Below are 19,270 nucleotides of genomic sequence, written 5' to 3'. Positions count from 1 at the left end.
ATATTCTGGTTAAGTTGGGCACTGGCGCCCAGTTCCAATCTAACATCTCCACCCTATATGGTAGGCCAAAGGAACAGGTACAGGGAAATAGGGCAGTCTCGCCTAGATTTCTGATCTGACAGGGCACCAGACAGGAATGCCCCCGTCTCCCCACTTCTTTTCACCCTGGTAATGGAACCACTGGCAAACTGGGTGTGATGTGACACCCAGGTCTGGGGGTTTAATTGGGGAATATCACTAGAGCATAGGATGGCCCTCTATGTGGACATCGTCCTTCCATTCATGGCACGCCAAGCAGACACCGTACCCTTCCTAATCTTTATCCTGGACACCTTTGGGTCCCTATCAGAACTGAAAATTATCTGGTTCAAGTCACTCTTAGTTCCCCTGCGAGGGGACTGAGGGGAAGTAACCTAGCATCTTGGCCTTCCCGTCAGGTGCCCTAATTTCCAGTATTTGGAGACTCAATGACCTGGGAGCCAGACCTGCCTTGGAGTCTTAATTGATTAATCTCAGACCACTCACCTGTGCGATTCAGGAGGCCCTGGACAGATTGACCAAACTGATACTCAACCTGCAGGGCAGAGTGGCCTTGTACAAGATGATGATTCTTCCACACCTGCTATATGCCCTCCAAAGGTTTCCCTTCTCCATCACAAACCACTGCTTTGTCACCATCACTTCTAAAGCCCATACATTTATGTGGGCCAACAAACCCCACAAAATCTCTACCACAAATGTGTTTGATCTACATCTGAAGGGGGTCTGGCCATGGCTGACATCTATCTCTACTATTGGGCTGCACATACTCTGGTGGGGAATAATTGAGTGCTGACCCCAGGGTTGGGCAGTCCACGTCTTCAGGGTGGGGGTCTCAATGATTGGCCTGGGCAACCTCATAGGCATGCTATATGGGATATCGGTCCCCCAGACCCTTCTGGAGAAAACGAGGCCTGGAGCTCCAGATGGTGTTATAGGCCTGGTGGTTGGCATTGCGCTGTACAGGTTGGGACCACTGAGTGACACTGGAGACCTCCCTCTGGACTGGTTAATGGCTTGACCAGGTGTTGCAGGTTGAGGGATTCAGGGGTTGGGTTTGGATAGGAGTCTCAGGGTTGTGAAATGTTTGGGAGGGCAATCAGATGAAATCCTTTATTATCCTTCTGATTGAATTCTCTCTACACAGCCCAATTTTACTGCTATCTCCAGTTCAGACATGCCTTATCGGGCTACCGTGAGGCACTCACCACACCACCGGACTATTACCCCTTAGGCACAACTACTCATGGGCCACTGGCCAAGGGGCTTTTCTCTGGAATACAGAGCCCTGGTTAATCACTCACCATGCGTGCTACTGAACCTGAAGGCACGTTTAGAAGTGTAGTAGGGCCCTCTGGAGGAGGTAGAATGGAGGGAAGCTTTCATGGCACCATGCACCCTAGCCATATCGACTTGTTTACGCCTTATACAACTGATTATCCTGCACTGCACATACTTTTCATCCAAACAATTGTGACACGCTCAAAGATTGTCAAACCCCACCTGCAGTAGATGCCAGGAGGGACTGGGAAAATTCTATCACATGGTGTGAGGATGCTCCATTATCCACTGATACTGACTTACCATATTTGGGATACTTTCGGAGGCACTGGGTCAGAAGATCGAAGCCTCCCTTATAAGTTGCTTTATTAGGCATCTGGATGATTTGCGAGGCCTCATGAGCGAGTGAACACTGGAGGGAATTGGAATGTTACTGGCAAAAAGGAACACAGAAAAATAGTGGAAAGCGCTGGAGGCCCGTCAGCTGAGTGAATGGAGGTAAGGCATGTACCACTTTTCCAAACTGGAAGAACCTATTTACATAGCATATGCATGCCCCAAAACTATTCTAAGATATGGGGGAAAAGATGGGCATACTATGGGTTGGACAGTGGGAGAATTTGAGATGGGATGAAAGGGAACAATTGTAAAAAGAGATTTAAACAGTTATTTCCAAGGGTTCCCAGTGGGGACCCGCAAAGTGTTTGTGTTCTTTGTGCCTATATCAAAAATGTAATAAAATGTAGATTTTCCTAGTAATTTATGACGGAAAGTCTTAATTTTATTAAAGACACGGAGGCGAGTATTATGCTTCTCGATCTTGCTTCATTTTAAATAGCAGCAATCAAGAAAACTACATTTCCCATGAGGCTGGGAAAAGAAAATGTATCGGCATGGCCACCAATAGTAACACTTGAACATATTATATATAAACACTATAATTGACTGCGACCAGCCCTCTTTCTTGATGCGAGGAGGCTAGACTGTGTGAGAAAATAACAGAATAATAGAAACAACTATGGCAACCGCTAGAATTAGGGAACAAAGTTCTTGCCAAAAGTTCATCCATGACTTGAGGAGCGGGAAGGTCCAGGGAGATGAGTGCAGCTTGTGATGAACCTTAGGCAGATGGGTGATCCAACTTGGTGATGTTGGAGGCATCATCCGGCAATCAGGAAGGGTTCTGAGGTTGGTTTGTTGTTGATGTGGAAGGGAAGAAGAATCGACAAAGATTGGAGAATCTGAGGTGGGATAATTCTCGCCTCCGTGTCTTTAATAAAATTAAGACTTTCCGTCATAAATTACTAGGAAAATCTACATTTTATGGCAAGACCGGAGGCTCCTATTATGCTTTTTTAAAGCATGTTAACTATTATTGAAGTTGCTGTATAAAATTGGTTTACAATAAAAAGTTCTGAAAACATAATCATTGGACCAGTCAGCCGATCTCAGAATGCCCTCGAGTCTGGAACCTACCCAAAATGCTTTGGAAGCCATGGCACCCCTGGAAGAGTGAGCTCCGAACACAGAAGTGTCTATGCCTGCTAAGGTCATGACCCAGCGTACCCATCTGGCTAGGGTAGCAGATGATACAGGTTTATGGGGTTTGCAGAAAGAAATGAGTAGTTGGGATGAGGACGTTCTGAGGTTGGCTGTGCGGTCTTCATAGACTTTGAGACATTGTCCTACGCATAATTTGGGTTGATTGTGAAAATAAGGGTAAAACACTGAACGTATATTTGTTTTGGTACGTTTGTTGATAGTAAATAAAACAACTGTAGGGGAAAATTGGCGAGATGAAATATCTAATGCTTTGACATCTGATAAACGTTTGATAGAGACTAAACATAGTAGCATTGTTAGTTTGGCTGAAAGCATTTTTAGAGAAAGGTCTGCATTGTCTTGCCAGGAAATAAATAAGTTTAAAACAACATTGACATCCCATAGTTTGGAATATTTGGGTAACAGTGGAAAAGAAAACTTCACTCCCTTAAGGAGGTGGCATATCAAGGGGTGTTCCCCGATCGGTTTTCCGTTGATGTGAGTATGTTGTAGGGAAATAGCTGACCTATAAAGGTTAATTGTCCTGTAAGACTTACCTGTACCGGCTTGTGCAGCAAGGAAGTTTATAATATAATTTAAATCTGTTGAAAAGGGATCGATATTCCTTTCCATACACCAGCTTGACCAAAGAGACCAAGCGGAGTTGTATGCCTTTCTAGTGCCAGGAGCTCAGGCGGTGTTAATGAAGTCTGAAGCTTCTGTCGAAATCGGGACGGGAGGTTGGGTATACCTGAAACCTTCCAGGCCGAAAGGGTAAGAGTATTGTTGAGAATGAGAGGATGAGGAGAGCCGATAGGATTCCGAAGAAGGGAAGGAAAAATTGGAAGGAGAACTGGGAAGTCGATAGTTAATTCAAGGAGAGGTGGAAACCATACTTGAGATTGCCAAAATGGAGCTATCAGGATTAAAGAAGCTTTTTGGCGCCTGACTTGGGCGAGAACTCTGGTAATCATTAGGAAAGGAGGGAAGGCATAATTGTGAGTGGATGACCAGTCCTGAAGGAAAGTGTCGGAAGCGAGGGCTGAAGGATCCGGGCGCCAACTGAAAAACAGAGGAAGTTGTGTATTTAGTCGAGATTCAAATAGGTCTATTTTGAAAGGACCCCATTTGTGAAGGAGAGTTTGGAAGACTGAGGGGTGAAGTTTCCAATCGCTGGAGTCTCTGAGGTAACGAGAGTGCCAGTCTGTGACGTCGTTGAGGGAACCTGGAAGATATTCTGCTAACAGGGAAATTTTGTTGTGAAGGCAAAATTCCCATAGGCTTTTTGCCAGGTCTGCTAGGGGTTTTGACCTGGTGCCCCCTAAGTGGTTTATGTAGCAGACAGCTGACACATTGTCCATACGGAGGAGGATGGTACACTGGACTCGTTTTTTTGTGAGGCTCTTGATTGCAAAGGAGCCCGCAAGCATCTCTAAATAGTTGATATGCAACTTGGACTCCTCTGAAGACCAGAAACCTCCAGTCGAGATTGCGCCACATCGGGCGCCCCAGCACGACAGACTTGCATCTGATTCTAACACAAGATCTGGGGCTGACGGAAAGATAGTCTTTCCGTTCCAGGCATCTAAATGGTCTATCCACCATTGAAGCTCTAGACGGGACTCTTGGTCGAGATTGATGATCTCTGAATAGGAAAGACATCTTCTGAGGTGCCGGATTTTTAACCTTTGGAGGGCTTGATAATGAAGTGGACCGGGGAAGATGGCTTGGATTGAGGAGGCGAGAAGACCTACGACTCTGGCTAGGGAACTGAGAGAGATTTGAGAACTCCGGAGCAGTTTCAGGATCTCTGATTTCGTGGATTTTACCTTTTGTTGCGGGAGTTGTAGTATGGCTGTCGAGGAATCGATTATGAAGCCCAGAAATTCTATCATTTTTGAAGGAATAAACACAGATTTTTCTTTGTGGACAAGAAAACCCAATTGGGATAAGAGAGAACATGTAATTTGGAGATGGTATTGAAGGGAGCGATAGTCCTGGTGCATTAGCAGGATATCGTCTAGGTAAATGAGCAATCTGACTTCCAGAGACCTGAGGTGAGTCGTGATTGGTTTCATTATTTTTGTGAAGCACCAGGGTGCTGAAGAAAGGCCGAACGGAAGGGAGGAGAAATGGTAAGTTTGTCCTTGCCATTGGAATTGGAGAAATTTTCTGTGAGATGCGTGTATGGGTACGGATAAGTATGCGTCTTGAAGGTCCAGGCGAACCATGTAATCGTGAGGGAGAAGAATATCTCTTAAGTGAATAATGGTTTCCATTTTGAAGTGTCTGTATACGACAAATCGATTGAAATTTCTTAAGTTGATGACTGGTCTTGGTTTTTTGTTTTTCTTTTGGACTAAAAAGAGGGTACTGAGAAAGCCGGAAGAATCTGGACGGGAAATCTGAATGGCTTGTTTGAGAAGGAGTGACTGGATTTCTGATGAAATTAGGAACGTCATTTCCGAGGAGAGGAGGGGGGGGGGGAAAGGATCATTGGTGTGGGACTGAATAAAGTCCTATGGTGTAACCTTGAACTGTGTTGAGTACCCATGGATCCGAAGTAATACTTTTCCATTTTTCTATGAAATTGCGAAGACGGCCGCCTATAGGAGGAAGGCCATAATTGGGGCTTACCTTGTTGGTAATTGAACCTGGAGCCGCGTTGTCCACGACCACGGGGGTCTCTGGTACGTTGGGGATAGAATTGAGGTTTGTAGGGTTGTGTATCATAATTGGAGTTGTAGGAATTGTAGGCATTGAAGGAGCCTCTGGATCCTGGTGATCAGAAGGAACGGCCGTTAAAGCGGCTCCTGCCTGTACCGGCCTTGCCAAAAACCCATTGGTGGAACACTTTTTTGATTGATTGTTGTGCCTTGTCTATAGAGGCGAAAGTGGAGACGAACTTCCCTAAGTCGTTTATGAATGAATCCCCAAAGAGGAGACCATCTGCCTTAATGCCGGGGTCAATGAAAGCTAGATTGGACAATTTAGGGTCCAATTTAAGCAGGAGACCTTTCCGTCTCTCGTGAATAATGGCCGAATTGGCGTTGCCAAGGAGGCAAAAGGCTCTTTGGATCCACAAAGACAGTTCCGCAGGATCAATGTCTATGTTCTATGATTTGGCTGATTCCGCCATATCGAAGATTCTGGCCAAAGGACCCACCAGATCTAAAAGTTTGTCCTGGCAGTTGCACCAGGCTTTATCGACACCTTTACGGAGGTCTTTACCAAATTTAGAAAAGAAGGTAAGGAGGGATTGGTCAATAGACAGGGTAGAGGTAATATTAGAGGAAAGGGAAGGTCTGGGACATTCGGATCTTAGTTTGGACCTAGTGGGCTTGTCTAGGGGAAGTTTTAGTGTGGAGGAAATATAGTCGGCAACATGGGAGGAGGGTAACCATTCGGTAGAGTTGGGATGGTGAATGAAAGAAGGATTAAACATGGGATTACCGTCTGGGTCCAGGATTTGTTTGGCTGTAAAGGGGTTAGTGGTCAAATCAAATTTTGTCTTCTTGGGGGGGGGGGGAGGATTGAGACTGGGAGTCCCAGATATCTGTGTCGTCATCTGGATCGTCTAAGTCACCCATGTCATCATCTGTGTCAGAGATATGGGATATAATAATTTTTTGAGGTGCAGCTAAAACATGTTTAGTCTTTTCGGAACATTTTAGTCTGGGTTTCCCCTCCTTAGAAGGAGGCCTTGGAGGAGACTTGTCCTCAATCTGGGGTGAAGAAGTTTCACCAGTCAAGCTAGCGCCATCTGGGGTGACTGAGTTGGGGACTTTATGGGCAGGCAAATCCTTAATTTTTCTTTTTATGCATTACCCCGCAGAATGGGCCAGTAAGGATTTGGAAACCATATCCTGTATAGAGGATTGAAGGTTTTTTGTAATTTTGCCCATTGAATTATTGATGGCTTTTGCCACTGAGTCATTAATAAAATTATCAAGTTCTTGGTTAAATGTATCGTCTTCATTGTTGGAATTGTAAATCATATTTGCTGTAAATTAGGGAGGAAAGGGTTAAGGAAATGTTGTGGGAGGCAGAAAGCTGGAAGAACACGCCCACGGGGGCGTTACTGGTGTGAGGAAGCCAGTTGTGGTCGAAGGAGAAGAGCAGGCAGCGACGCAAGCCGGTTGGGAGCGAGGAAGCCGTGATTTTTGAAGCGCGGTCGTCTGAGGTGAGACGGCGCCACGATGCAGAGAGAAACGGCCGTTGGAACGTTCGCGCGTTCTTCGGAAAGGGCGGCGCGAGGAGGGGGGGGTAAATAAGAAGGGGGGAACACGATAAGGGGAAACAATAACGAAGCCCCACAGCCGCGCGGCAGTAAAGCGGCGTATAGAACACAGTAAATGCAATAATTAAATATCTATGGAAACACGCGCACGCAGTTAATATAGAGAAATTTAGAACACTTATCTTGACTGCGAGCAGCAAGAAAGAGGGCTGGTCGCAGTCAAGTATAGTGTTTATAATATGTTCAAGTGTTACTATTGGTGGCCATGCCGATACGTTTTCTTTTCCCATTGGCTGCCTGTTCCTTCAGCCTCATGGGAAATGCAGTTTTCTTGACTGCTGCTATTTAAAATAAAGCAAGACCGAGAAGCATAATAGGAGCCTCCGGTCTTGCCATAAAATGTGTTATATGATCCAAACAGGAGTCATGAGGCAAGCAGCTTTCTTGAGATTCAATAAGTGCTGTCTTGCTACCAACCTCCAGTTTTGTTGAGATTGGACTTCAAAAGCCTGATATCCTGGAGACCTGACAGTCCGAGATATAGTTGGATTTTTAAATTCTTATATGCATTCTGGTGCATGGATATGCTTGCTTCAAAGTCAAGATCTTCATGCAGTTGCATAGGTGGGTTAAAGAGTACCATAAAAAGCATAACGTCCCAGGGAAATCCAGAAGCATTATTTGAAACCCAGTCCCTGTATCTCCCATGCTCAAATCTTCTCAGCACGGATATAAAAATAATTGGAAACATTTGAAGAACTTGCCTTCGAAAAAGCATGTCAGTTATTGTCACATGGTGTCAAAAGCCACACGAGCACACGCAGCAATGTGCTTCTATTATGCAGTATTCAATGAACAGCGCAAGAGAAGCTGTGCAACATCCATAATTAAATTAGCATTTTATGATAATGATAATACTATTAATTTTATTTTATATAGCACTTCATGCTACACTTCTGCCGTGTCTAACAGCGGTAAACAACAGGTCTTACTATAATCCAATGTAATCTTATTTAGGTCAATATTTTTAGCTTTTACAATTGCCAGCAAAGATGCAGACAATAGAAAGCTGTACGGCATTAGGCGCTATTTTCACACTGCATGTGTTTCACCGTAGGGCTACAAATCGTTATGTCTAGTAACATTAGTCCAGCAGCTTCAATTTTTCGAGAGCGCGGATATATTTAGCAAGCGTGTGGTGAAAGGGTGCAGCAATTACCCAGCTGAGCACGTGACCACAGCCCTGCGTGTGTGGTTTGTCAACATTGCTGAGGACTGCACGTAATACATTTGCAATAAGTACTGGAACGATTCGACCTGTATTTTAAAATGTTTTTTTTCTTTCGGTGAATCGCGGACTTGCTACCTTTTTTCAAATGAAGCTCTGTCGTTTCAAATAAAACTGTGGTGACTGAGGATTTTCAAGCGACATGGAGCCAGGATCTTTGCGTATGACTATAACCAGAAATAGTTCCTCCGTTCAGCGGAAAGACTGCTGCGTTCGGCACTGAGGGAACAGCCATTTTGCAGTCTGCTTTTTTGAATCTTCAAAATGATAACTGACTGCGCGATTTAACCGTTTGATGGGGGGGGGGGCGGGGGGTGAACGTTGCATTTAGCTATCGGGGTTGTTTGTGTCTCTCTTCTCTTGATGACGGTTTTCTTTGTTTCTTCCTCCTCCACTGAATCAAGACAGTAGCTTGCTACGCAGTGTCAGACCCAACATTAATCAGTTACTGCATTTAAGGTGAGCTCTCTGTTACCTACTCCTTCAGTAGTAGAGTGTTGCTCTGTCTCTTAAGCCTGCACGCTTTAAACTACTGGCAGGATTCATGTTGCTTCTGACGTGTGTTTGCTTTGTGCAGAATTCATTATCAGCTGCCTGGTCTTTCAGTGCTGGGGTTGTAAATACTCTGTGTGGGGTAAAGGAGTGGAAGCAGAGCGCTGCCTCATCCCAAGCTCTGCCACACACACATCATCTTCAGGCTCAAGCTTGTCCTTGCATGTCATAACAAATGATCTACAGCCTTCCAAAAATCAAAATGATGCCTGTTTTCTTACGCTATTCTACCAGGCGTTCACTAGAGCTGAATAATTTACCCTGCATTGATAATTAATGGGAACTTCAAATTAAAACACTGGAAACGTATGTGTTACACCTACAGGTAGGGAGCAGGCAGCATCTATTTTTAACCATCACCCAAAACACATTGTGCAATGGGCTTTGGCGGTTGAGTTTATATTTTAAGTAATGATGTCAATGGACTGATTTTCTGCAAGGGCCTTACGGTCGCCAGTGATACGTCTTGAGCCCTTAAGAGTAAAAACACACTGGATGCGCAGATCCAGGACTGCTCACCAGAGAGAGCCTTTTTCCCTCCCTCCCCAATCCTTTCCTGTATTGATAAATTCTGTTTTCATGAACGCAGTCCTGTCTACTTCCCATCTCGTTTTTGACGACTACAGCGTCTGAAAAAATTATTAACGGGAAGACTGAGATGTCAGTTGGTTTACGGCGCACTATACACAAGGATTGTGTAGATGTGCTACGCGTGCACCCTGTTAAGGGGTGAGCAGTTGCCAGGTAGGTCAAATTTTATGTGTTCTAACTTTCATTGAATGCTGCATTAGATTAGCTTGGATTGAGTATTTATTATTATTCTCTAAAACGACTGGCTTTTTTTTTGCTCCGACTGCTTCCTAGATTGGATATCAGTATCCTTAGAGACACACTGGATATCAATATTCCCACAGGCGTATGAGTATCTTCCACCAAAGCTAGCCTGAGAACCCAGTGGAATGGGGGGGTTCAGGATTATTAAATTAATTATAGAACATACTGGCTCTTGTTGTACAGAGAGCTAAATATAGTAATAGAGGAGTCTTATGACCATAGTATGAAAAGCTGTGAGGCATTATTGCAATAAGATAATTGTGCGCTTTGATTCTTATTTTAGAAATCTTGTTTACCCGGCCTTTCTACAACTTAACTTGAAAACCCATTTCCACTAACAGCTGCTCCCCTTTGTGCCCTGTTCAATACACAGATACAACCATTATATTCCATCCGCTGATTTCTTATTCTAAGGAGATACAGGGATCTGTATGGCCTAGTCGTACCAACTTGACACAATATACTATACATTTCTCATCTTTTAATGCTACTTTGGCAAGATAATGAAATAGAAGCAATTAGTCAACTAAAAGAAAACTGTTCTCTAAAAAATGAAGTATAGCCAATCCCTTGTGTATCACAAATCAATATTTTAAAGCATGATGGTATTAATACTTGGCCACCACCAGTTTCCTTGTCAACCAAATCTTGCAAAAAAGTAAAATAACATAGGTGCAAAGACAGTTAACCCCCTGCCCACTGCAAGCCTGCAACGTAAATTGCACGATCTCATTAAATAGATTTTCTAATGGAAATTACTTTTTTTCAATTTGTGGTGCAGTAGAAAATAAACAGAAGGATATCATTCTTAAAAAGGCATACATAAAGAAATGGTCAGGCTGGAGAACCACTGACCATGTTTGCGCGTCAAAGGAAGCAGGTTTATGTAGATTAAAATGTAGTACATCAGGTTTCTCCTTTTGCAAAAATGTCATCCAGTACTCCTTGTGAACTACCTGTGTGTCTTTGTAGCCGATCAGAGGGTTTCCAAAGGCAAGGATCATGAGTTCATCTACAACTTGGTCAGGGAGGGTACAGTACTTAGAAAAACACTAAAAAGTTATTTGTTCATAGATTCGCTTCTTCTAACATAATATCAGCAGTGCTTTTGTACCAACAAGAAAGAGAGTGTTCAATTTAGCATAAAAAAAAAAAGAAGACAATCACAAATAAACTGATAAGTTTAAGTAAATGTCATCTGCCTCATATGATGTATTTCTGGCAGTGGCAAATTTTCCGGAAAAGGAACACACCAAGTGGAAGGATGTTCGTGCTGAGATGCTTAGTCACCGTGCTCAGTTCACTAAGATAAGGATCTGGTGTTGGTGCGTGATCATAAAAAGGAAGCAAACCCACGTGGTGAAGACATTTTTGCACTGGCAGCCATTTTACATCACTGCTCTCATGTTTAAAATGGCTGCAGTACGTGATTTGCACCTGCAGACAGCTTGCATGTTCAAAGACAAAGGAAAAATAACATTGCATTGTACTGTAATAGCCATTTTCTTTTTGCGTAAGCCACAAAAGCACGGAAAAGCGATCCTAAAAAGGCATACCACCACGCAGATCTGTAGCTGGAAGTACATTTCAGCCACATGAAAACATGTTCCTCTCCTTTAGCAAAGTGTCAATATTTTTTACTTAAAATTTTATTTCTTAATAGGAATGCAATTTAAATAAAAAAAAATGTGGTTTTATCAAACAGCTTCACAAACCAGTTGTAAAGTTCATGCAACATTTTCCAGCATATAATGAAGCAAGGAATGTCCTTACTTTCACCACAATTTATTTTAAGAGGTCTCTGTATCACACTGCCTATCTTACTTATGCACAGTTGCGTACAAATAGATATCCTAAATGTTCACTTACATGGAGTTGCTTCTGATACTTACATTTTCTTGCACAATCCATGTTGTTTTATGTGGAACTGTTAGCATTTCAAACATTGGCACATCATATGGGTTTTTCATGCTCAACTGCATTTACGTCATGGCAGTTGTTTTCAGTAAATACACATTGATTTTGGAATGACTTCCTGTTCACTTAATCAGTATTCAGTTATTTAGCACGGAAATGTGAGTGAATTTCTTGTGCTGGCGCACTTGAATTTCCCAGCACTGTCATCAAATTCTGCAATGCCTAGCTAATGAGTGATGTGGTACATACTGCAGTGAACTGCTACAAAACAGTATAAATACTTTTTCCGATCGTCATTAAGAATCACAGAGCCACATACAAAAGTATGAAAAGGACAAGGTAAAGTCACAGTTCTTAAATATTACACAGCTCTATGGCAATTTCACTAATGGTTATATGTCTGTAGTTGGCTGTGAGGTTCTGTAAAGTATTTTACAAAAGTCAGTTAAATTACACTTCTTCATAGCTTAGTTATACTTCATTAAATATAAGGTACACAGCAAATGAACTCAGTGTTGCATCTAATAGGACTACCGAGACGAAAACATGTTAAATAAGCACAAGCCAATGATGCTTAAGCTCTAACACTTCAACATTGCTTTAACCAGTCTTGCAGCTTTGTCAAAGAGCTGCAGCTTGCAAAGGCAGTGACTTGGGCTAATTTAACAGCGTGTACACTATAACCAACTTTGTCAGCCAATGGTTATGTGACAATGCTATATTTTGATATTCTGGTTTTCATAAAAGATGGAATCTAGATCAATGTTCCTTGATTTATTTTTTTATGGTGATGGGTATTACCTGTTATCCGTTTCAGGCTCTCTGTTGAAGAGCCTACAAATTGCACCACCGCACACACTAGAGGAAAGGGTGGGGGGTCATATCTGCATACTTTGAAAATAAATGCAATCTTTAACTAAATAGTGTAAGGAACCAAAAAAAGCAAAAACTACATACAGCACCATATAAACACACTACCTTACAAACATAGATGTTTGCTTAGAGTTTCCAAAAGTAAAAACGCATAAGTTGATCATTACATGTTCCTAAAAAGGGCCGTCTGCTGAAAAGAAAATTAACACTTCTCTTTCCCAGTCCTGCATCACGAGTTCTAAGTTTGGTGGTTTTTGCTTAGGTTTTGAGACATATTGTGATCTCATTCACTGAATGGCCCCTTAAGATATAAAGGTTCTGACAAAGCTTTTTCTGTGAGTGTGACTTACAAGTACGTTGCATGCACTTTACTCAAACCAAAGGCATATTTTTAAATTACAGATAAGCACAGCTTTGACTCCTCCCTGAGTTCCATCTGCCACTGATGTACATCTCCCAGGTCAGCTTCATCCAAGTCTCCTAGTACTGCCCTTATAAGCATAGCTTCTAGAAATAAACTACTAAGTCAGTCGAAATTCTACAAATTCACATTCAACTCTCCTTACTGCTGTCCAACCTAAGATATGTAGCTAATGTCATTAGACAGACTAGACATTTAACAGCCATACTGCTATTACAGAATCGCTATATGGCGATGATGTGGCTTAGAGGCCCACCTCCGAAGCCCCATGGCCACTCTAATCAGCGTTCTGTAATTATATCAATGAAGTATATTACTTTCTTCAATGCTCTACAGAATGCCCTAAGGTCATCTGGGATTTATTGTGTGCCTTCCTTTCTCACAAAAGCCAAAGAGACACATGAAATTCTACTATACCTAATTGTTGCATTCAGCGTGATGCATGATCATACCTACCCTATCATCAGAAAATATACAGGGCGCTAGTAGACTGGATGGCTCTGCAAAACGAAACTCAGCACATTATGTTGTTGGCCAGATTATTGGGGTAGAGGATACCTATTCTATATGCTAATGGTAGTGGCGTGCTCTTATTGATAGTACATGACAATGATGCTTGTATTTTATTGACCAAGATATACTTGTGGCTCATTGATCTACTGTAAGAGTGTTCTTTATTTCTTGTTTGAAAAATAAACACAAGTTATAAAAACGATATTGTTTGGTGCAAGACTGGTGTATAAAATCATACCAATGCTGAAAAAGGCACACAAATTTCAACAATCCTTACAGAGCATATGTAATTAAAGTTGTAACGTTTTGGTGTTCTTATTCACAATTTTTCTCAGTGCACACATTTTAGTGAAATGAAAGGCATGGGTAGTGAACCCAGACAATGGATGAATAATGTTGTCTTACATTAAGATTAATACTTTTCTACTATGAATGTAATAAATTTAACACGAAACTGACTGATTTTCATTTTATGCTAATCTGCTAGCCATTCCTGTATGCAAACATAGATATTTAAATCTTCAAAAACCTTACATTGTGAATTTTCAAATGCTTTATTTCAATTTCATTATGTTTTCTTGAAGAATAGATGCAGAATGATTAAAATTGTAATTGACTAAGGAGGTGATGCTTGTACAAATGGGCTTAAAATAAAAAGCGTGTACTCATCCTGATTGGGCTACTACTCTCACCGACTGTACATAACGGTTATGGCTAAATTTAAAGAACAAAATATGAATTTGAATTGCTTATTGAACAGGTTTGGTATTATATATTAACAGGGCAATTATATATTTGGCCTAGGGTATTTTCATTAAGTTGTACTGTAATGTATTTTTGTCATGTTACATCTTATGTCATTTCATATGTTATTTAATGTATTTGAATTTAATATGCATTTGTTGTAAATATTTTCTGATACGAACAAAAACATTCGATGGACAAATGTTGCGCCTCCTCAATAGTAAAGTTCTGCAGATGTCATATACCTCTAAAGCAAATCCTTGTAGACGCTTTCATTTGTACATTTCAAGGCACACCTTGGCTGTCTCCTTATAGATCATAATTAAAGACTGTCTGTGAAACTGAGCGAGTAACAACCTGGACTGCACTTTCTCACAGATCCCAACATGTCTCCATGATTAGTGGTGACATCCCCTCCTAGTTGGAGCTATGAAAATAAGGCCCTATGATGATGCTTTCAGCCATCACTACACCAAAGGGAGAATACCATTGCTAGAAAATGGCTGGTGAGGGTCCTAAATATCATCCCGGGAGAACCCTGGCAATCTGTATGGAGAGCCTCCACCCTTGTTGATGTCTAAGGTATTTGTATGGAAGCCGAGTAGAAGCTTTGCTTTGCTTCTGTCTCCCCCTCCTGATCTTTGTGGAGTTTCTTCAAACCGGCATTAAAATATTAAAGTGCTTCGTGAAGCTGGGAGATGGGTCTGTATTCCACAGGGAATATATGTGGCCCCATTTTAGAAAGGCGGTTGGGACGCCTGCCGGCAGTAATTCGTAATTATCACTGATGGTTAATACCATATATTACAGCAGGAAGAAATACTTTCTGGCAGCAAACCGCAAGACTTGCATTAACACCAGCCTTTGCTGTGACACAAAAACTTGCCAAAACTGATGTGATGTATTGCTCACATTCAGATCAGTTCTAAAGTGGCCTTAAAATGGGTAAAAGCCCATTTTGGTTATTACTGGTCACTAAACACTAATCAAATGATGCAAGGTTGTTTTATACTTCTTTTGAAAAGGGTTTTTTGTGCTGCTAAATACATGAAAATACGTGCTCCAGGGGCTGTAATTTGTATGCCAAACAATCCAAAGCAGTAGCAGTATTTACCAGTAGGATATTTTCTTATTGACAGCAAACAATGGATAAATGTTATTCTTGGCAAAGCTGTAATTTTCACAATGTTATTTTAATGTAAAGAGCACCATCTCGATTTGGCATTAATGACTATGAAAACGAATTATTCTTGGTAACTAATTATAACAAGGTTCGGGAACTAAATTTGCTGAAAAAGTAAGAAACCAACTGAGACATTCTGGGATTCAGGAAAGCATATAACATGAAAATGATCCAGCATAACACGGTATACTCCACCTGCATCATGTGCCATCCTCTCGTTTCCATTTCAACATCTGGAATTCGGATCTGTGATTGGACTGTGACCTGCTAAACTGGTGTCAGTCAAATAGGCTCTTTTCAAATGTTCTCAGAGTGAGGCCCCTGCTGCCGTGGGACTTGCTTGACCTCCGGTCAGAACCTCAGGATGAAACAGTTAATAGATAAATGCTAATAAACAGCCCGTTTTACAGCACAAGTGCGTGAGCCAAAGCGTTTATTGAAACCAGTTTAATTTATTTAAATCTATGGTTCTGTCTACCTACCCAAACAAGTCACAGTCTAAGCCAATCAGCATGATCTTTGACTAAGGCTACCACCCGGTCGTTTTTTACCAGTCTATCTACTATTTTTAACTTTATGCCAGTAACAATATTTTTAAATCCAGGGAAATCCGGTATGTTTCCCTTCCCTGGCAGAGGATTATTAGACAGAGGGATAATTGCCATGCTACAAATGAATCCTGACAATTTTACACAAATTATGTTTCACCTACCAGATCATGGCTGCTCCAGAAAGTTACAGGTGTCTAGTCTCATGTCCTTGCAACGCCGGCCTGTAGTGAGTGAGTACATAGACATAGGTTCTATGTTCTTACTGTTATAGCTGCTCTGCCCTCAAATGTCTCCAACCTCCATATCACCTTATACACACTCTTAGGGGTAAAAAATAAATGATGGGCTCTAGCTCAAATGGTAGGGGGACAGATCATTCTGGAAGACTTTCACTGGGCATGAAAATCTTTTCCCCAGACTATAATCAGACACCTACCCTCGTTACGAGACCATCAGTCCAATGTTGAAGTCGAGTTTTAGTGCTTCCATTTGACTGAAAACAGTGTAATGCCCGTGTCTTCCTGCTGAAGTGTGAATTTGGTTTTGTGTTGAATAATTGCAAATCAGCACAACACTCCATGTGCTCATAAATGAAGGCCAATTACTTCTGAGCTTCTGGACCTTAAATTCAGATTTGACATCACTCAGCAGAGCATGCTGCATAGTGCAAACTATTTGTGGTGATGCTTTTTTTCTGGCTTTCAAGAATATTTGAACTGTTTTATATTGTTTTATCTGTTCAAGAAAGATCAGGAGATGGGGTGACTGATCTTTGCTTTTCATCAAACATAATTATGAGGGGCAGTGTTGTAGTTTGAGGTGCCCCTTTCTCCTTTGACATCTATCTTCAGCACCAGCACACAAAAGACACTGGCAAAGATTCTATCAAGTGCAATGCCTGCTGATTTTATACACAATTCTAGTTTCAAGTAATTACTACGCTTCTTGTCCTATGGCAAAGGAATGTGATTTCATACCATGGAGATGCACATTTCCATACTCAGTATTCTGAAAAAAGATATAATATCCAAGATACTACATCTGTAGCAAAAATAAACATTAAAAGTAACTTTCAGTACAGGAAATAACATTAGGAAAGTAAATGTGATCTAAAACTCCTTACAATATAAGCAGCTGTGAGAGAGGCAATGATAACAATACTAAAATTCCAGGTAAGGTCATAAGAAATCTTACATGAATTTGCAATATGTTGATGAACAGTGGACACCTCTGAATCATTCTTTGCTTCTGTTTGTTCTTGCACTATTACACAAGTATTTAGCGATACTTAAATGACAAACTGTCATTACACCATAATGAATATGCATTGGGATCACATGTTACAAGTTGAAGAGAATGTTGTTCATCCATTATCACAAAATGGCATAAGAAATCCCGTAAACTATAACCTGTTAATAATATTATCACTCACTCTATACTATGAAGTATGCTTGGGTAACTGGGTCCTTTTACAGCTTTGGATAAGCACTGAATACATTCTGACAGCATATGATCAGAAAGAGGCCATGAGTAGAAAGCACCATTTATTCTCATGTAATCCCGAAAGGAGCTACTTTTCTGTAATTCTATAGTGGCAATGCAGTTTACAAATTCTTTGTTTAGTTCCATTTGTGGCACGGGACCTACTGCTAACATTCAAGGGCTTCAGACCTGGCCTACAGTTGCCCCAGGCCAACTTTTGGCTAGCAGAGCCCCACTTCCTCTTCCAGTCAGGCATACATAAAAAACTTAATATATTCTTTTACTGGTCTTTTTTAAAACGTTTTTCACTGTGCAGTCGCACCTTAAACTTAACCCTATGATTGTGTTGTTTTCCATATTGCAATACTGGTGACATGCAGCTTTATTTATAAAAGCCATTAAACTGATTTATTTGAAAGCAAAAGTAAGGTAGGCAGCATTTACCATATGGGATGATGTTGTGAGCTCCTTCTTTCGCTCCCGCCATCCTGCACTTTTCACTGTCCTGCTCTGCACCCATTCTCTAACTTAAAGTGGCTTTCAATGGATCAGCCCAGACAGGTAAAGTAGGATGGCCAGGCCCAATTTCTCCCATTCCACCCATTTCCCTCCCAGTTGGCACACTGGGAGTCCATTTGCATCCTTTATCCTATTGACCCAATGGTTTTTCAATATGCTAGACGGGGGATTACAACAGACCCATCAAATGGGCTGAAAGGGCAGGACCAGCCTAGCTTGTTCTCTCTCAGCCACTTGTCAGTACAGAGCCTTGCTTGATCCCACCCCATTTGCAGTCCAACGATTAATGTGTTCAACACCCTGTCTTTGGTCCAGTGAGCTTTCACGAAGATAGGTGGCTGGGGATGATAAAGACCATAGCAGATTCCCCCCACTGCCAGCCAACATACAGTTTTGACTCTCCCTCACTGGTTTAAATATTGGACCTCAGACACTAACTGTTCTGTACACTTCTGGGCAAGGGAGACCCTGCCAGGAAGGACTGCTATGCTGCTGAAAGGAGTGCTACTCTGCTGGACTGCTACTGTGCTGGACTACTGCCTTGCTGCATTTCTGCTCTGCAGCCCTCCTGCCAGAGGGATTGGACCTGCACCTAAATCCAGGACTCTCAGTGACACAAAGGTCTATTCTGCTGGCCTCCTGTTCAGAGCAACAGAGACACAACAGGCTCCCAACAACCTTTATCTGCACCCAGATCCAGATGGAGTAAACCCCTGACACCCAAATGGTGCCCCTCAGGTCCTAGACCCTTGGTGTGGCCTCAGTGGTGTTGAATTGAAGTTTTTGGGTGCTTTGTGGCCGCAAACAGTCACACTGTCACTAAAACCTTGTTGCTCGGAGTGTCTCCTAGTATGAAGTTCCGTCAACCAGATCCTTCGTGCTACAGCAACGACCGCTTGCGGGGACCTCCACCACAAAGCTCCAGCCTGACTGTTCATGATGACAACAGGATCTTTAAGTTACAGCGATGACTGTCCACAACACCAGACCTGCTCTTCGCGCTACATATACAACTATCTGTCCTTGGCGCTTCCACCGCAAATGTAACTGAACTAAGAAGCTAATTTTTCCACAGCACTAACCTGGTTCCTAAATCCGATCCAAGCTTCTTCGAGGTCAGCCTGAACTTCTGACTTTCTCCCGGTCTTGCACAACCAGGTAACTGCGAGTGGCATTTTCGGCCCTTTGGCTCCATTTGACTTAAATCTTTAAAACTGCATATATCCAGTTCTACAGATTAAACTTTTGTTGTTTTAGACTTGATTTCTCTCTTAAATTTTACTCAATTTTT

The 19,270-nt window shown here is 41.9% G+C and overlaps 1 long non-coding RNA gene across 2 annotated transcripts in view; it reads right to left on the bottom strand.

Moving 5' to 3' along the window:
• Window positions 1-19,270, bottom strand: part of LOC138265849 (uncharacterized) — a 156,288-nt gene that overhangs the window by 29,720 nt on the left and 107,298 nt on the right. Inside the window, exon 5 of one of the 2 annotated variants that reach the window (XR_011199434.1) lies at window positions 15,623-15,785. The exons of the other annotated variant lie outside the window; for it this stretch is intronic. This is a non-coding gene — a long non-coding RNA (uncharacterized lncRNA). The remainder of the gene's footprint in view (window positions 1-15,622; window positions 15,786-19,270) is intronic. 2 annotated transcript variants of the gene reach the window in all.

Source organism: Pleurodeles waltl, chromosome 11 (genome assembly GCF_031143425.1).
Source record: "Pleurodeles waltl isolate 20211129_DDA chromosome 11, aPleWal1.hap1.20221129, whole genome shotgun sequence".
Taxonomy (NCBI): domain Eukaryota; kingdom Metazoa; phylum Chordata; class Amphibia; order Caudata; family Salamandridae; genus Pleurodeles; species Pleurodeles waltl.
The sequence above is the reverse complement of the archived record's forward strand: the minus strand, read 5'-3'. Positions and strand labels throughout refer to the sequence as shown.